The sequence below is a fragment of the Lithobates pipiens genome, unplaced genomic scaffold (genome assembly GCF_037356315.1).
Source record: "Lithobates pipiens isolate NorthernLeopardFrog02 unplaced genomic scaffold, aLitPip1_a1.2 Scaffold_23, whole genome shotgun sequence".
NCBI classification, from domain to species: Eukaryota; Metazoa; Chordata; class Amphibia; order Anura; family Ranidae; genus Lithobates; species Lithobates pipiens.
In genome coordinates, this window is record NW_027507785.1 from 335,648,411 (window position 1) to 335,663,437 (window position 15,027).

General features: G+C 49.4%; 1 long non-coding RNA gene across 1 annotated transcript; it reads left to right on the plus strand.

Moving 5' to 3' along the window:
* Window positions 1-9,403: 9,403 nt before the first annotated feature.
* On the plus strand, window positions 9,404-9,873 carry LOC143927064 (uncharacterized). Its single transcript, XR_013262239.1, has 2 exons — window positions 9,404-9,579; window positions 9,675-9,873. It is a non-coding gene; the product is annotated as an uncharacterized LOC143927064 (long non-coding RNA).
* Window positions 9,874-15,027: the final 5,154 nt, after the last annotated feature.

A 15,027-nucleotide genomic window follows, 5' to 3' on the forward strand; every position in this document is an offset into this window, starting at 1 on the left:
CATTCCCATCCTCCTCTGTGCCATTCCCATCCTCTTCAGCGCCATTCCCATCCTCCTTGGTGCCATTCCCATTCTCCTCTGTGCCATTCCCATCCTCTTCAGCGCCATTCCCATCCTCCTCTGTGCCATTGCCATCCTCCTCTGTGCCATTGCCATCCTCTTCAGCGCCATTCCCATCCTCCTCGGTGCCATTCCCATCCTATTCAGCGCCATTCCCATCCTCCTCTGTGCCATTCCCATCCTCCTCTGTGCCATTCCCATCCTCCTCTGTGCCATTCCCATCCTCCTCTGTGCCATTGCCATCCTCCTCTGTGCCATTGCCATCCTCTTCAGCGCCATTCCCATCCTCCTCGGTGCCATTCCCATCCTATTCAGCGCCATTCCTATCCTCCTCGGTGCCATACCAATCCCCTTCCACGTCATTTCCATCTTTTTCCACAACCATTCCCATCCTCTTCAGCGCTATTCCCATCCTCCTCTGTGCCATTCTCATCCTCCTCGGTGCCATTTCCATCCTCTTCAGTGCCATTCCCATCCTCCTCGGTGCCATACCAATCCCCTTCCACGTCATTTCCATCTTTTTCCACAACCATTCCCATCCTCTTTGGTGCCATTCCCATCTTCTTCGGTGCCATTCCCATCCTCTTCGGTGCCATTCTAGATTAGAGTTCCCACCTCATCCCTTTAAACCTGAACACGTATGAATTACACGGGTTCTGAGGATAATATGATGCAGATAAGGCACCTTAATCAGCCGCAGAACCCGTGTAATTAATATGTGTTCAGTTTTAAAGGGATGAGGTGGCAACCCTACTCCAGATGGATTGCCCGGCATTGGTTGGCGCTCACAGACCTTCTGCAGAGCGATGCTCTGCGGGTGACGTCTCCACCACAGACAGACGTCATTTCTGTGGGAAGACGCTCTTCAGTAGAGTAATTGACCTTAATTAAGGGCTCTCAGCTCAGTTTAATGAGATGATATAATACGATCGATGAAAGCATCGCTGCGGGAACACTTCGATGCATGAAGCGCGGCGTAGCAGTGGTTGCCAGCGCCCGAGGGCGAGGTAAGTATTGCACTGCCACACACTTAGCGCGCGCTGCTCGATTCCCTCAACTCCACCCGAATCCTCACAAATTGTGCACCCAGGGCATCCGACTCTGTGGCCCCGCCCATGCTGCGCCAGAAAAGTTCAGGTCGCAGATTGGCGCGTGGCGTGCACTTTGACATCTGTGATTGGCAGCCGGACGCAGGGACCCCCATTTATTAAAGGAGTCAAAAAACTGAATTTTCACTTGTTTTAGTGAATGAGGTGAAACAAAACAGAACATTGTATCAAATACTTACCATAATTTTCCTTTCCTGGAGCCAATCCGTGGCAGCGTACCACCACCACCACCACCACAATGCTGCCACGTTGGCGCCAGGAAAGGGAAATTCCCTTGGCAAAGAATGCCCAACGATGTGCAAGGAAAATGAAATAATCGGGATTGTTGCTGGCATGTGATTGGATGTCTGGAGTCACAACATCCCCTCATTTAATAACACACAGCAATGAATTTTTAGTACAAACACAACATAATACCGAATTGTTCCATATAATATATAAGACGGTGTTGTGCTGAGTATATAAACACCAAACACGTCAAGCCTTAAAGGGGTTGTAAAGGTTCGTTTTTCATTTTCTAAATAGGTTCCTTTAAACTAGTGCATTGTTGGTTCACTTACCTTTTCCTTCCATTTCCCTTCTAAATGTTTTTTTTCTTTGTTTTCTTTGTCTGAATTTCTCACTTCCTGTTCCTCCTCAGTAAGCTATTCTGGCTGACTAAACATCACTCGGATGATGGTGTGAAGTTTACTGAGGAGAAACAGGAAGTGAGAAATTCAGACAAAGGAAAAAAACATTTAGAAGGGAAACCAAAGGAAAAGGTAAGTGAACCAGCAATGCACTAGCTTAAAGGAACCTATTTAGAAAATAAAAAAACAAAGCTTTACAACCCCTTTAACCATTTTCCTACCGGGGGGCGGGGCATGTAAAAATAGACATTTGTTGCTAGAAATTACTCTTATAAAAGAAAAAAGTGCAGCGCTTAAGCAATAAATATTACCGTGACCATTAAAGAAGTGCAAAAAAAAATGCCAAAAAAAAAAAGAAATTGTGAAAACGAATACAGAAAAACTATTAAAGATGAATCAAAAAATATAAATTCAAGTGTCCATATATAAATGAATACGTAAAATATAAATTCAAGTGTCTATATATAAATGAATACGTAAAATATAAATCCAAGTGTCCATATATAAATGAATACGTAAAATATAAATTCAAGTGTCCATATATAAATGAATACGTAAAATATAAATTCAAGTGTCCATATATAAATGAATAAGTAAAATATAAATTCAAGTGTTCATATATAAATGAATACGTAAAATATAAATTCAAGTTTCCATATATAAATGAATACGTAAAATATAAATTCAAGTGTCCATATAGGAATTGATACAAAAAATATATATAAAATGTCCAGTGTGTGTATAGTAATAATTGAAACTTGATTGTTCAATCAAATTGTATTTGACCACGTGGACCCGTCACCTCTAAACACCACTATTAGATGGAGGCTTACCAGATCCCCAGCGACCCCCCCTATTGGGGGGAGGTCAAACTGCGCAAATTCGATCTCAGGTCCCATAGACGTCCAGATACCCAGATGCCGGAGATTATCCCGATCGTTCGGATGTCTCGCAACCTTCGGATGTCTCGCACGACTGCTCTCAGCAGGCCTCCCAACGAAGTGTCACCATAAAAAAAAAAAATGCGCCAAATCGTGTGATATGGTTTCAACAAAAATTTATTAGAGCCGAATGCTCAAGCGCACATAACACGACTCCACCGAGTCACAGAAAAAAATGTACAAGTGCCGTTTAAAAACAAACAGAAATGCTGGCAAAAATAAACAAAAATAAAACTCAAAACTCAAAAAGAGTTTGTATTGCGATGGCATATGCACAATGGGTGTGAGCGTGGCTACCCGACGATCGTTTCGTCAAAGGTCTGACGTCATCAGGGGCACTTGAATTTATATTTTTTGATTCGTCTTTAATAGTTTTTGTGTATTCGTTTTCACTATTTTTTATTTTTTTGGCATTCTTTTTTTGCACTTCATTAATGGTCACAGTAATATTTATTGGTTAAGCGCTGCACTTTTTTTCTTTTATATTTTTTTGTGCCTAGTATCTTGGTTATGGTGTTCAGCTGCTGATTTCTTTATTGTTTTTTACTAAGCGCAGATTTTTTCTATTTTTTTGTAGAAATTACTCTTACACACCCCTCACCCCCCACCCCACCCCATCCCACCATATACTGTAAGAAGCAGAGACCCCGGAGAATAAAACGATGGTAGTTGAATTTTGTTTTATGTTGCACAATATATGTGTAGGGAAAAATACACTAAAAAGGAATTGTAGCGCACACAAACACAACACTATAGCCAATTTTTTGGGGTAAAATACAAAAGATTGGGTTGTGTCGAGGAGATAATCACCAAACATGTCACCCGCCGTGAAATCAGAAAAAAAAAAAACGTTGTTACCCAAAAATCTCCATAGGTGACACTTTCTAAGCCTTTGCAGGTTATCATTTTAGAGTTTGCCGTGAATTGCGGTCCTAGAATTATCGATCTCATGCTGATTTGTGACAATACCCCAAATGTGTGGCGCAGCGGATATTCACATACATGTGCTCGCCCTGTGCTGCACTTTTTATATAGGGTGATTTATAAAATGTTTTAAATAGTTTTTATTTGTTTTATACCATTCTTTTTTTTTTTTACATTTTTTTTTTTTTTTAAACTTTATTGCTCTCACAGGGCTCAGAAGCCCCCATATGTGGCCTTGTTGCTGTTGATATACACGAATTTAATTTTTTTTTAACACTTTTTTATTTTTTTCCTTCGTTTAACTTTATTGCTGTCACAAGGGGGGGCTGACGAAATGGTCCCGCGCTCCGTTCTTCCATGCGGAGCCCCCATTGCTTGCTGGAAATTCTGTCCCTGGGCGTATCAACACGCCACACGTCACCTGACATTACCATCATATAACATTAATGAGGCCCGCACTCCGAGGTGACAATCTGTAATGACTCTGTTTTGTCTTATTTACCATCCCCGGGAGGGGGAGGGGCGGGGTAACTCGTATAGCATTAATAATATCACTGTGACCGGCTGACACATCCAGATCCTCATCTGATAATTGGAATTTCATTTCCTCCTGGGTTTCACAATCTCGCCCTCCTCCTCCTCCTCCTCTTATGTGTTATTGATGCGGCCCCTGGAGACGGCGGAGCCCAACATTTGCACCGTCATCGTGAGTCCGAGTCCTTTGGCCGCAGAGCCCTTAAAGCAGAACTCCGGGCAGGAAAACTTTCATATATTTCTTAGTTGTCAAAAAGGATATAAATCCACTTTGTGTTCACCAAATACCATTGTAGATATTACCACGTAAAAGCAGCGCTTTCCTTCTCAGAGAATAGGTGCGAGAGCTCCCCCTATCCAAGTCACTCCTTGTTTCCGCCCCTTACCAACCTCTGAGCATCGTTCCTTGTCTCCGCCCCTTACCAACCTCTGAGCACCGTTCTTTGTCTCCGCCCCTTACCAACCTCCGAGCACCGTTCTTTGTCTCCACTCCCTACCCATCTCCGAGCACTGTCCCTTGTCTCCACCCCCTACCCACCTCTGAGCACCGTTCTTTGTCTCCACCCCCTACCCATCTCCAAGCACTGTCCCTTGTCTCCACCCCTTACCCACCTCTGAGCACCATCCTTTGTCTCCACCCCCTACCCACCTCTGAGCATCGTTCTTTGTCTCCACCCCTTACCAACCTCCGAGCACCGTTCTTTGTCTCCACCCCCCTACCCACCTCCGAGCACTGTCCCTCGTCTCCACCCATTACCCACCTCTGAGCATCGTTCTTTGTCTCCACCCCTTACCAACCTCCGAGCACCGTTCTTTGTCTCCACCCCTTACCCACCTCCGAGCACCGTACTTTGTCTCCACCCCTTACCCACCTCTGAGCGCCGTACTTTGTCTCCACCCCCTACCCATCTCTGAGCACCATTCTTTGTCTCCACCCCCTACCCACCTCAGAGCACTGTCCCTTGGTTCCACCCCTTACCCACCTCCGAACACCGTTCTTTGTCTCCACTCGCTACCCACCTGTGAGCATCGTTTTTTGTCTCCACCCCTTACCCACCTCAGAGCACTGTCCCTTGTCTCCATCCCTTACCTACCTCGGAGCACTGTTCCTTGTCTCCATCCCTTACCTACCTCGGAGCACTGTTCCTTGTCTCCATCCCTTACCTACCTCGGAGCACTGTTCCTTGGTTCTACCCCCTACCCACCTCCAAGCACCGTTCTTTTTCTCCGCCCCCTACTCACCTCCAAACACTGCTCCTTTGTTCCACCCCTTACACACCTCCCATAACCCCCCCCCCCCCCTTTTTAGAGAATACACAACCAAGGATCATTTGTGGTAGTAAGTAGGAAGTCAATTATATGGAATTTGTTAATGATAACAAGAAAAGCAGTAAAATAGATCCCCTGCAATCAGCAACAATAGATTCCCCTCCCCCCCCCGTAACAATGGACCACCTGTGACAAAATACACCCCCAGCAACAATAGACCTCCAGCAGAAACAACAGATCTCCCTGCAGCCAGCATTAATAGAACCCCCGGATACTATAGTTCCCCCAGCAACAATGGACCACCTACAAAAAATATACCCCCCTTAGCACCAATACACCCTCAGCAGCAACAAATATCCCCGCAGCCAGCTTTGATAGAAACCCCAGATACTATAGATCCCCCCAGCAACAATGGACCACCTACAACAAAATATACCCCTCTCTGCACCAATAGACACCCAGCAGCAACATCAGATCTCCCTGAAGCCAGCAACAATAGACCCCCCACCAGTAACAATAGATCCATGCTGCAAAAAAGATCCCCTGTATTAAAAATAGAGCCCCAGCAGCCAGCATCAATAGACTCTGCAGCACAACCCAGCACCCCTTGCCCTTACATAGATTCACAGTGCTGGAGGTGCCGGAACTTCCCCCCCCCCCCCGATTTCCTGCTGGAAAAAGTAACTGTGACATGGGAGAAGAAGGGGTGATGGCTTAGTAAGTGCCTCCCTCTATACAAAATTACAGGAGGGGGTGGAGACAAGACCAGGCCCCCTGCAAAAGGAGAGAGCTGTGGGAGGAGCCCAGCAGGCTCCACCCACTACAGAAAACTATAGGAGGGGCGGAGACAAGACCAGTCACCCTGCACAAGGAGAGAAAGCAGAGCTGTGGGAGGGGCCCAGCAGGCTCCCCCCACTACAGGAGGGGGCGGAGACAAGACCGGTCACCCTGGACAAGGAGAGAGGGAAGCAGTGGGCGGTCTTTATTACAAGAAGTCTCACGCGGGATGACGGCACAGATCTGGAGAAATACACAAAACTCACAGAGATTACAGAAGTCACATGACCCATGGATTTAGAGAATATGCACTTCAAAGTGTATGTCTGGGAGAGAAAAAAAAAAGAAATATATATATATATATATATATATATATAAATAGACACACAGTATACAGTCAGTACATCTCCGCAGTGCAGGCGCATCCCCATGTTTTGTCCCTTTAAATAGATTACAAGTACAGAAACATTGCCGCTGATCTGCCAGAAATCCAGGGAGCTCCTCATCTCCTGTACTGATCTGACAATACGGCCCCTGCTGCACTAAGATCTCACGCAGTGTTCTCAGTTCTGTCTAATTCCATGCTGTGGACTACAGAACACCTCCTTTATGTTATGGAGATTGGAGGAAGGGGGAGGGGTTCTGTAGTTCATCCTCTCTAGAGGTCCTAATGAGCATTGTTACCGGGTGCGAAAATGAGAGAAAATCCAAAATCTGGAGTTGTCACTGAAACAGAAATCTTCCAACGGGGACACCAGTTCTGGTGATCAGTGTCCAAGGGGGAGATTCCTCTCACCTTCCCAGTACACCTGCTGGGGGTGGGGGGGACATGAAATACATGGGGGGGACATGATACCCATGGGGGGGACGTGAAATACATGCGGGGGTGGGGGACAAGATACTCATGCGGGGGGGGTGACATGAAATACATGCGGGGGGGACATGAAATACATGGGGGGGGGGGTGATACATGCCTTTTCCAAAGTTAATTAACATAATTAATGGGAAAGGTTGGGATGGGTATAAAACACAATCTGTCACTTATATTGTTACTTTATTCACCTGTGATAATAAGAAAGAAGGCGCACAGCGCCACCTGTTGGTTTACTAATTGCTTTCAGATGTCAGATTGATGTAATATGCAGCGCCCTCTATGGGCCAAACATTAAAGTGGGAGTCCGCCGGGACTCCGCATTTTTTTTTTTTTTTTTTTAAGTCAGCAGCTACAAATACTGCAGCTGCTGACTTTTAAAATAGTGACACTTACCTGTCCAGCGCGCCCGCGATGTCGGCACCCGAAGCCGATCTCTAGATCGACACTCGAGTGCTGCCGCCGCCATCTTGGATATGGGAATCAGGAAATGGAGCCTTTCGGCTTCATTTCCCGGTTCCCTACTGCGCATGCGCGAGCCGTGCTGCGCAATGAGGACGGTCCCCGCTGCCTCTGGGATCTGTGTGTTTCCCAGCAGGCAGCGGGGCACTTGCGGAAGGGGGCGGGCACTTGCGGAAAGGGGCGTAATGTACGCCCCTTTCCACAGAGAGCTAGCCCGGAAGTGGGTGCAGTTACCTGGATTATCCAGGTAACTGCACCCCCCTCCCCCCTGAAAGGTGCCAATTGTGGCGCCGGAGGGGGGGAGGAATCCGATGAGCGGAAGGTCCATTTTAGGGTGGACCTCGGCTTTAAACTACACCGGAGAAGTATTGGGGCTCCCACTGCGAGAGGCCCAATACTTCTCCGGTGTAGTTTAATGCATATTACATCAAGTATTGGGGCTCTCACTGCTGTGTGCAGCAAAGGAAAGAAATATATAATATAATAAATTGTGTTATCATCCCAAATATGTAAATCTGACCTCTGGCCTTCAGTCTTACACAGGTGTCCCGGCTCCTCCCCTTCAGTCTTACACAGGTGTCCCGGCTCCTCCCCCTTCAGTCTTACACAGGTGTACCAGCTCCTCCCCTTCAGTCTTGCACAGATGTCCCAGCTCCTCCCCCTTCAGTCTTACACAGGTGTCCCGGCTCCTCCCCCTTCAGTCTTACACAGGTGTCCCAGCTCCTCCCCCTTTAGTCTTGCACAGGTGTCCTGTGTCCTCCCCTTCAGTCTTACACAGGTGTCCCAGCTCCTCCCCCTTCAGTCTTGCAGAGGTGTCCCAGCTCCTCCCCCTTCAGTCTTACACAGGTGTAGCGGCTCCTCCCCCTTTAGTCTTGCACAGGTGTCCTGTGTCCTCCCCTTCAGTCTTACACAGGTGTCCCAGCTCCTCCCCCTTCAGTCTTACACAGGTGTCCCAGCTCCTCCCCCTTTAGTCTTGCACAGGTGTCCTGTGTCCTCCCCTTCAGTCTTACACAGGTGTCCCAGCTCCTCCCCCTTCAGTCTTGCACAGGTGTCCCAGCTCCTCCCCTTCAGTCTTGCACAGGTGTCCCGGCACCTCCCCCTTATAACAAACAACAAAGGATTCGCCCTGGGACTTTAAATGAAGTGGGTACTGTTTCCGCCAGTAAACATAACAGTAGTAAATATAATATATGGTTTATTCAAGTACAATTGTTTACATGGATAAATAACATCAGCGGTTGCCAATATAAAATATATAAACAAGGAGTATTGGTACATAAATGTAGAAGTAGTACATGGTACACGGGCATCATACTACCCGACTAGTTTCGTGAGATCCAGCTCGCTCTTCAGGGGTGGATGTGTGTAACAATGTACCTAGGATGAACAAAAATATATATGTTTGGCAATATAGCACAGTATTAGTTATAACAGCGCAGGGTAGGAGGGGTTGTAGGCCCCCCATACTTACCACTGAGACCTCTTGATTCAGGCTTTACTTGGCTATACATATCTTTATGCCTATACTCATTGATCTTACTTTACTACTTTAGATGCCTGATAAACATATTTGTTTATAGCTTATACGCTTTATGGACTAATGAGGTTCCTAGGGATACATCACTACCCACACAATTGTAGTTCACCTCTTTCCCCCCCTCTCTTTGTCACCTGGTAGTGCCCCTCTGTTGTCCTAGGCTTCTAACCATCTTCATGGCCCTACAACTTTTGGCTCAGGCCTTTCATACATGCATACATATCTTTATACCAATATCTATTGATTTTACTACTTCAGATGCCTGACAAACATACTTATGTTCACAGCCTATACGTTTTATCGACCAATGAGGACCCTAGGGATACATCACTACACCTTTGCCATGCCTGCTCTCCGTTTGGCCCTGGATGGGGTCCCATTTGATCCTGCCCCCTCAGCTCCCAGGGGAGGCATACGCTGCTGCCGTCTCGAGGCCGCACACCTGGAGCCATGGCCAAGCTCAGTGGTAAGTATGGGGGGGCCTACAACCCCTCCTACCCTGCGCTGTTATAAGTAATACTGTGCTATATTGCCAAACATATATATTTTTGTTCATCCTAGGTACATTGTTACACACATCCACCCCTGAAGAGCGAGCTGGATCTCACGAAACTAGTCGGGTAGTATGATGCCCGTGTACCATGTACTACTTCTACATTTATGTACCAATACTCCTTGTTTATATATTTTATATTGGCAACCGTTGATGTTATTTATCCATGTAAACAATTGTACTTGAATAAACCATATATTATATTTACTACTGTTATGTTTACTGGCGGAAACAGTACCCACTTCATTTAAAGTCCCAGGGCGAATCCTTTGTTGTTTGTTATATATTACATGGATAGAAGTGTGTCACTGGGGACACCAGACCTTTTCCTTTGTCCCGACACCTCCCCCTTCAGCCTTGCACAGGTGTACAGGCTCCTCCCCTTCAGTCTTGCACAGGTGTCCCGGCTCCTCCCCATTCAGTCTTGCACAGGTGTCCCGGCTCCTCCCCATTCAGTCTTGCACAGGTGTCCCGGCTCCTCCCCATTCAGTCTTGCACAGGTGTCCCGGCTCCTCCCCATTCAGTCTTGCACAGGTGTCCCGGCTCCTCCCCATTCAGTCTTGCACAGGTGTCCCGGCTCCTCCCCATTCAGTCTTGCACAGGTGTCCCGGCTCCTCCCCATTCAGTCTTGCACAGGTGTCCCAGCTCCTCCCCCTTTAGTCTTGCACAGGTGTCCCGGCTCCTCCCCATTCAGTCTTGCACAGGTGTCCCGGCTCCTCCCCATTCAGTCTTGCACAGGTGTCCCGGCTCCTCCCCATTCAGTCTTGCACAGGTGTCCCGGCTCCTCCCCATTCAGTCTTGCACAGGTGTCCCGGCTCCTCCCCATTCAGTCTTGCACAGGTGTCCCGGCTCCTCCCCATTCAGTCTTGCACAGGTGTCCCGGCTCCTCCCCATTCAGTCTTGCACAGGTGTAGCGGTTCCTCTCTTGTACTAAAACTACTTCCTCTGATAACACAGCACACTGTGATCTTCTCACAATGTGCATTAGTAGCTGCAGCAAGTCATACAGAGCCCCTCCCCATTTCCTGGCTGGAGGATGTCCAGCATCATCTAGCTCTTTCCTCCCCAGTCTGACTGTCCCTGGCTCCGCCCCTTTCATTCATTGGATGTCAGATGTTTGGAGATTCAGCATCACATATGGATGATCTGCAGGAAAATCCAGCCTGCCTAAGAACCGGAGGACTGACACCCACCCGTCAAGGCATTTTCATATTTGGATGACTCTTCCCAAGAGCCCGCCCACTCTTGGCACCAGGGCTCTTGGAAGGAGTACCGAGGTCAGGGGGTGGGGATAATTTCGGGACGCTATGTACAGCCCCCTGCCAGCCCCTCCCACCAGCCATGATCTGCCCCCTGCCGGCCCCTCCCACCAGCCATGATCTGCCTGCATTGCATAGAGAAGCGCAGAGACGCAGAGTGATGGAAGCGATGGATCTAAATTCAGGTGTAAAATGAAAACGTTTCTTTTATTTGCTTTCCGCCCACATTACAGCCAAAAGACGGCTAATTTGCTGGGAGGGTGTACATAGTTTTTCTCCCATGATCGCGCTGGGCTTGTGGGCGGGGTGCTCTGTGATCACTGAGTCCTTTGCACTCGGCTGATGACAGATCGGGGTAAAGGGCCAATCACAGCGGCCCTTTACCACGTGATCAGCTGTGTCCAATGACAGCTGATCACGGATGTAAACAAAACTTATTGGCTTTTCTTTCCTCAGTGCTGAGGAGGGGAGAGGAGAGCCGATGAGTGGCTTGTGGTAAAGGGACATCAACACGGATTATCAGTGCAGTCCCAACAGTGTCACCCATCAGTGCTGCCAATCAGTGCCCATTAGTGCCTCCTCACCAGTGCACATCAGTGTGGCCTATCAGTGCCCATTAATGCTGCCTATCAGTGCACATCAGTGCCACTTAGTGCCCATCAGTGCCACCTATCAGTGCCCATCAGTGTGGCCTATCACTGCCCACCAGTGCCACCTATTAGTGCCCATCAGTGTGGCCTATCACTGCCCACCAGTGCCACCTATTAGTGCCCATCAGTGTGGCCTATCAGTGCCACCTATCAATGCACATCAGTGCCGCCTATCTGCACATCAGTGCCACCTATCAGTGCCACCTATTAGTGCCGCCTATCAATGAAGGAGAAAATTACTTTTGGCAAAATTTTCTAACAAAAACTCTGTTTTCATAATGTTTCGTCTTTTTTTTTAGGCTGCCCGGTAGGCAAGGGGTTAAAATGTCATGATCGTGTTGATGAGGGGCGAGGAAGGAATCTGGAAGGCAAAATAAAAGCAGATTAAACGTTACCTCTAATGTTCGGGGTTAATGGATGATGGGGGAGGGGGGGGACATAAATGACATCCAACCGTACAGATCTGAGTCAGGGCAATGATTGGACAGATTTCATCATCTGAAACCAGCAGGCGCCACATATGGGGAACTACCAACCAATCCAACATGCTGACCATCGTGTTCCCTCTCCGGGAGGAAGGACGCGGGCTGCAGACAAGATCTGTGCAGATGAGGATGAGGATGACGAGGGTCACCGAGTGCTCAGATATCCGATGACAAGGGAGCTAAACCGGCCCACCGCCACACTGGGCACAGAGGGGTTAATAAAGTTCTCTGTCAGACTGGGCACATATGGGTTAATCCGGCTCCGACCCAGGCTGGGCACAGAGGGGTTAATCTGGCTCAGACCCAGGCTGGGCACAGAGGGGTTAATCTGGCTCAGACCCAGGCTGGGCACAGAGGAGTTAAACCGGCTCAGTTCCAGACTGGGCACAGAGGGGTTAATAAAGTTCACTGTCAGACTGGGCACAGAGGGGTTAATCTGGCTCAGACCCAGACTGGGCACAGAGGGGTTAATAAAGTTCACTGTCAGACTGGGCACAGAGGGGTTAATCCGGCTCACATCCAGACTGGGCACAGAGGGGTTAATCCGGCTCAGTTCCAGACTGGGCACAGAGGGGTTAATAAAGTTCACTGTCAGACTGGGCACAGAGGGGTTAATCTGGCTCAGACCCAGACTGGGCACAGAGGGGTAATCCGGCTCAGACCCAGGCTGGGCACAGAGGGGTTAATCTGGCTCACACCCAGGCTGGGCACAGAGGGGTTAATCCGGCTCAGACCCAGGCTGGGCACAGAGGGGTTAATCCGGTTTACACCCAGACTGGGCACAGAGGGGTTAATCCGGCTCAGACCCAGACTGGGCACAGAGGAGTTAATCTGGCTCAGACCCAGGCTGGGCACAGAGGGGTTAATCCGGTTTACACCCAGACTGGGCACAGAGGGGTTAATCCGGCTCAGACCCAGACTGGGCACAGAGGGGTTAATCCGGCTCAGACCCAGACTGGGCACAGAGGAGTTAATCTGGCTCAGACCCAGGCTGGGCACAGAGGGGTTAATCCGGCTTACACCCAGACTGGGCACAGAGGGGTCAATAAAGTTCACTGTCAGACTGGGCACAGAGGGGTTAATCCGGCTCAGACCCAGACTGGGCACAGAGGGGTCAATAAAGTTCACTGTCAGACTGGGCACAGAGGGGTTAATCCGGCTTACACCCAGACTGGGCACCGAGGGGTTAATAAAGTTCACTGTCAGACTGGGCACAGAGGGGTTAATAAAGTTCACTGTCAGACTGGGCACAGAGGGGTTAATCCGGCTCAGACCCAGACTGGGCACAGAGGGGTTAATCCGGCTCACACCCAGACTGGGCACAGAGGGGTTAATCCGGCTCAGTTCCAGACTGGGCACAGAGGGGTTAATAAAGTTCACTGTCAGACTGGGCACAGAGGGGTTAATCTGGCTCAGACCCAGGCTGGGCACAGAGGGGTTAATCCGGCTCAGACCCAGGCTGGGCACAGAGGGGTTAATCTGGCTCAGACCCAGGCTGGGCACAGAGGAGTTAATCCGGGTCAGACCCAGGCTGGGCACAGAGGGGTTAATCCGGCTCAGACCCAGGCTGGGCACAGAGGAGTTAATCCGGCTCAGACCCAGGCTGGGCACAGAGGAGTTAATCCGGTTTACACCCAGACTGGGCACAGAGGGGTCAATAAAGTTCACTGTCAGACTGGGCACAGAGGGGTTAATCCGGCTCAGACCCAGGCTGGGCACAGAGGGGTTAATCCGGCTTACACCCAGACTGGGCACAGAGGGGTTAATCCGGCTCAGTTCCAGACTGGGCACAGAGGGGTTAATAAAGTTCACTGTCAGACTGGGCACAGAGGGGTTAATCCGGCTCAGACCCAGGCTGGGCACAGAGGGGTTAATCCGGCTTACACCCAGACTGGGCACAGAGGGGTTAATCCGGCTCAGTTCCAGACTGGGCACAGAGGGGTTAATAAAGTTCACTGTCAGACTGGGCACAGAGGGGTTAATCCGGCTCAGACCCAGGCTGGGCACAGAGGGTTTAATCTGGCTCAGACCCAGGCTGGGCACAGAGGGGTTAATCTGGCTCAGACCCAGGCTGGGCACAGAGGAGTTAATCCGGCTCAGACCCAGGCTGGGCACAGAGGGGTTAATCCGGCTCAGACCCAGGCTGGGCACAAAGGAGTTAATCCGGCTCAGACCCAGGCTGGGCACAGAGGAGTTAATCCGGTTTACACCCAGACTGGGCACAGAGGGGTCAATAAAGTTCACTGTCAGACTGGGCACAGAGGGGTTAATCCGGCTCACATCCAGACTGGGCACAGAGGGGTTAATACGGCTCAGTTCCAGACTGGGTACAGAGGGGTTAATAAAGTTCACTGTCAGACTGGGCACAGAGGGGTTAATCTGGCTCAGACCCAGACTGGGCACAGAGGGGTTAATCCGGCTCAGACCCAGGCTGGGCACAGAGGAGTTAATCTGGCTCAGACCCAGGCTGGGCACAGAGGGGTTAATCCGGTTTACACCCAGACTGGGCACAGAGGGGTTAATCCGGCTCAGACCCAGACTGGGCACAGAGGGGTTAATCCGGCTCAGACCCAGGCTGGGCACAGAGGAGTTAATCTGGCTCAGACCCAGGCTGGGCACAGAGGGGTTAATCCGGCTTACACCCAGACTGGGCACAGAGGGGTCAATAAAGTTCACTGTCAGACTGGGCACAGAGGGGTTAATCCGGCTCAGACCCAGACTGGGCACAGAGGAGTTAATCCGGCTTACACCCAGACTGGGCACCGAGGGGTTAATAAAGTTCACTGTCAGACTGGGCACAGACGGGTTAATAAAGTTCACTGTCAGACTGGGCACAGAGGGGTTAATCCGGCTCAGACCCAGACTGGGCACAGAGGGGTTAATCCGGCTTACACCCAGACTGGGCACCGAGGGGTTAATAAAGTTCACTGTCAGACTGGGCACAGAGGGGTTAATAAAGTTCACTGT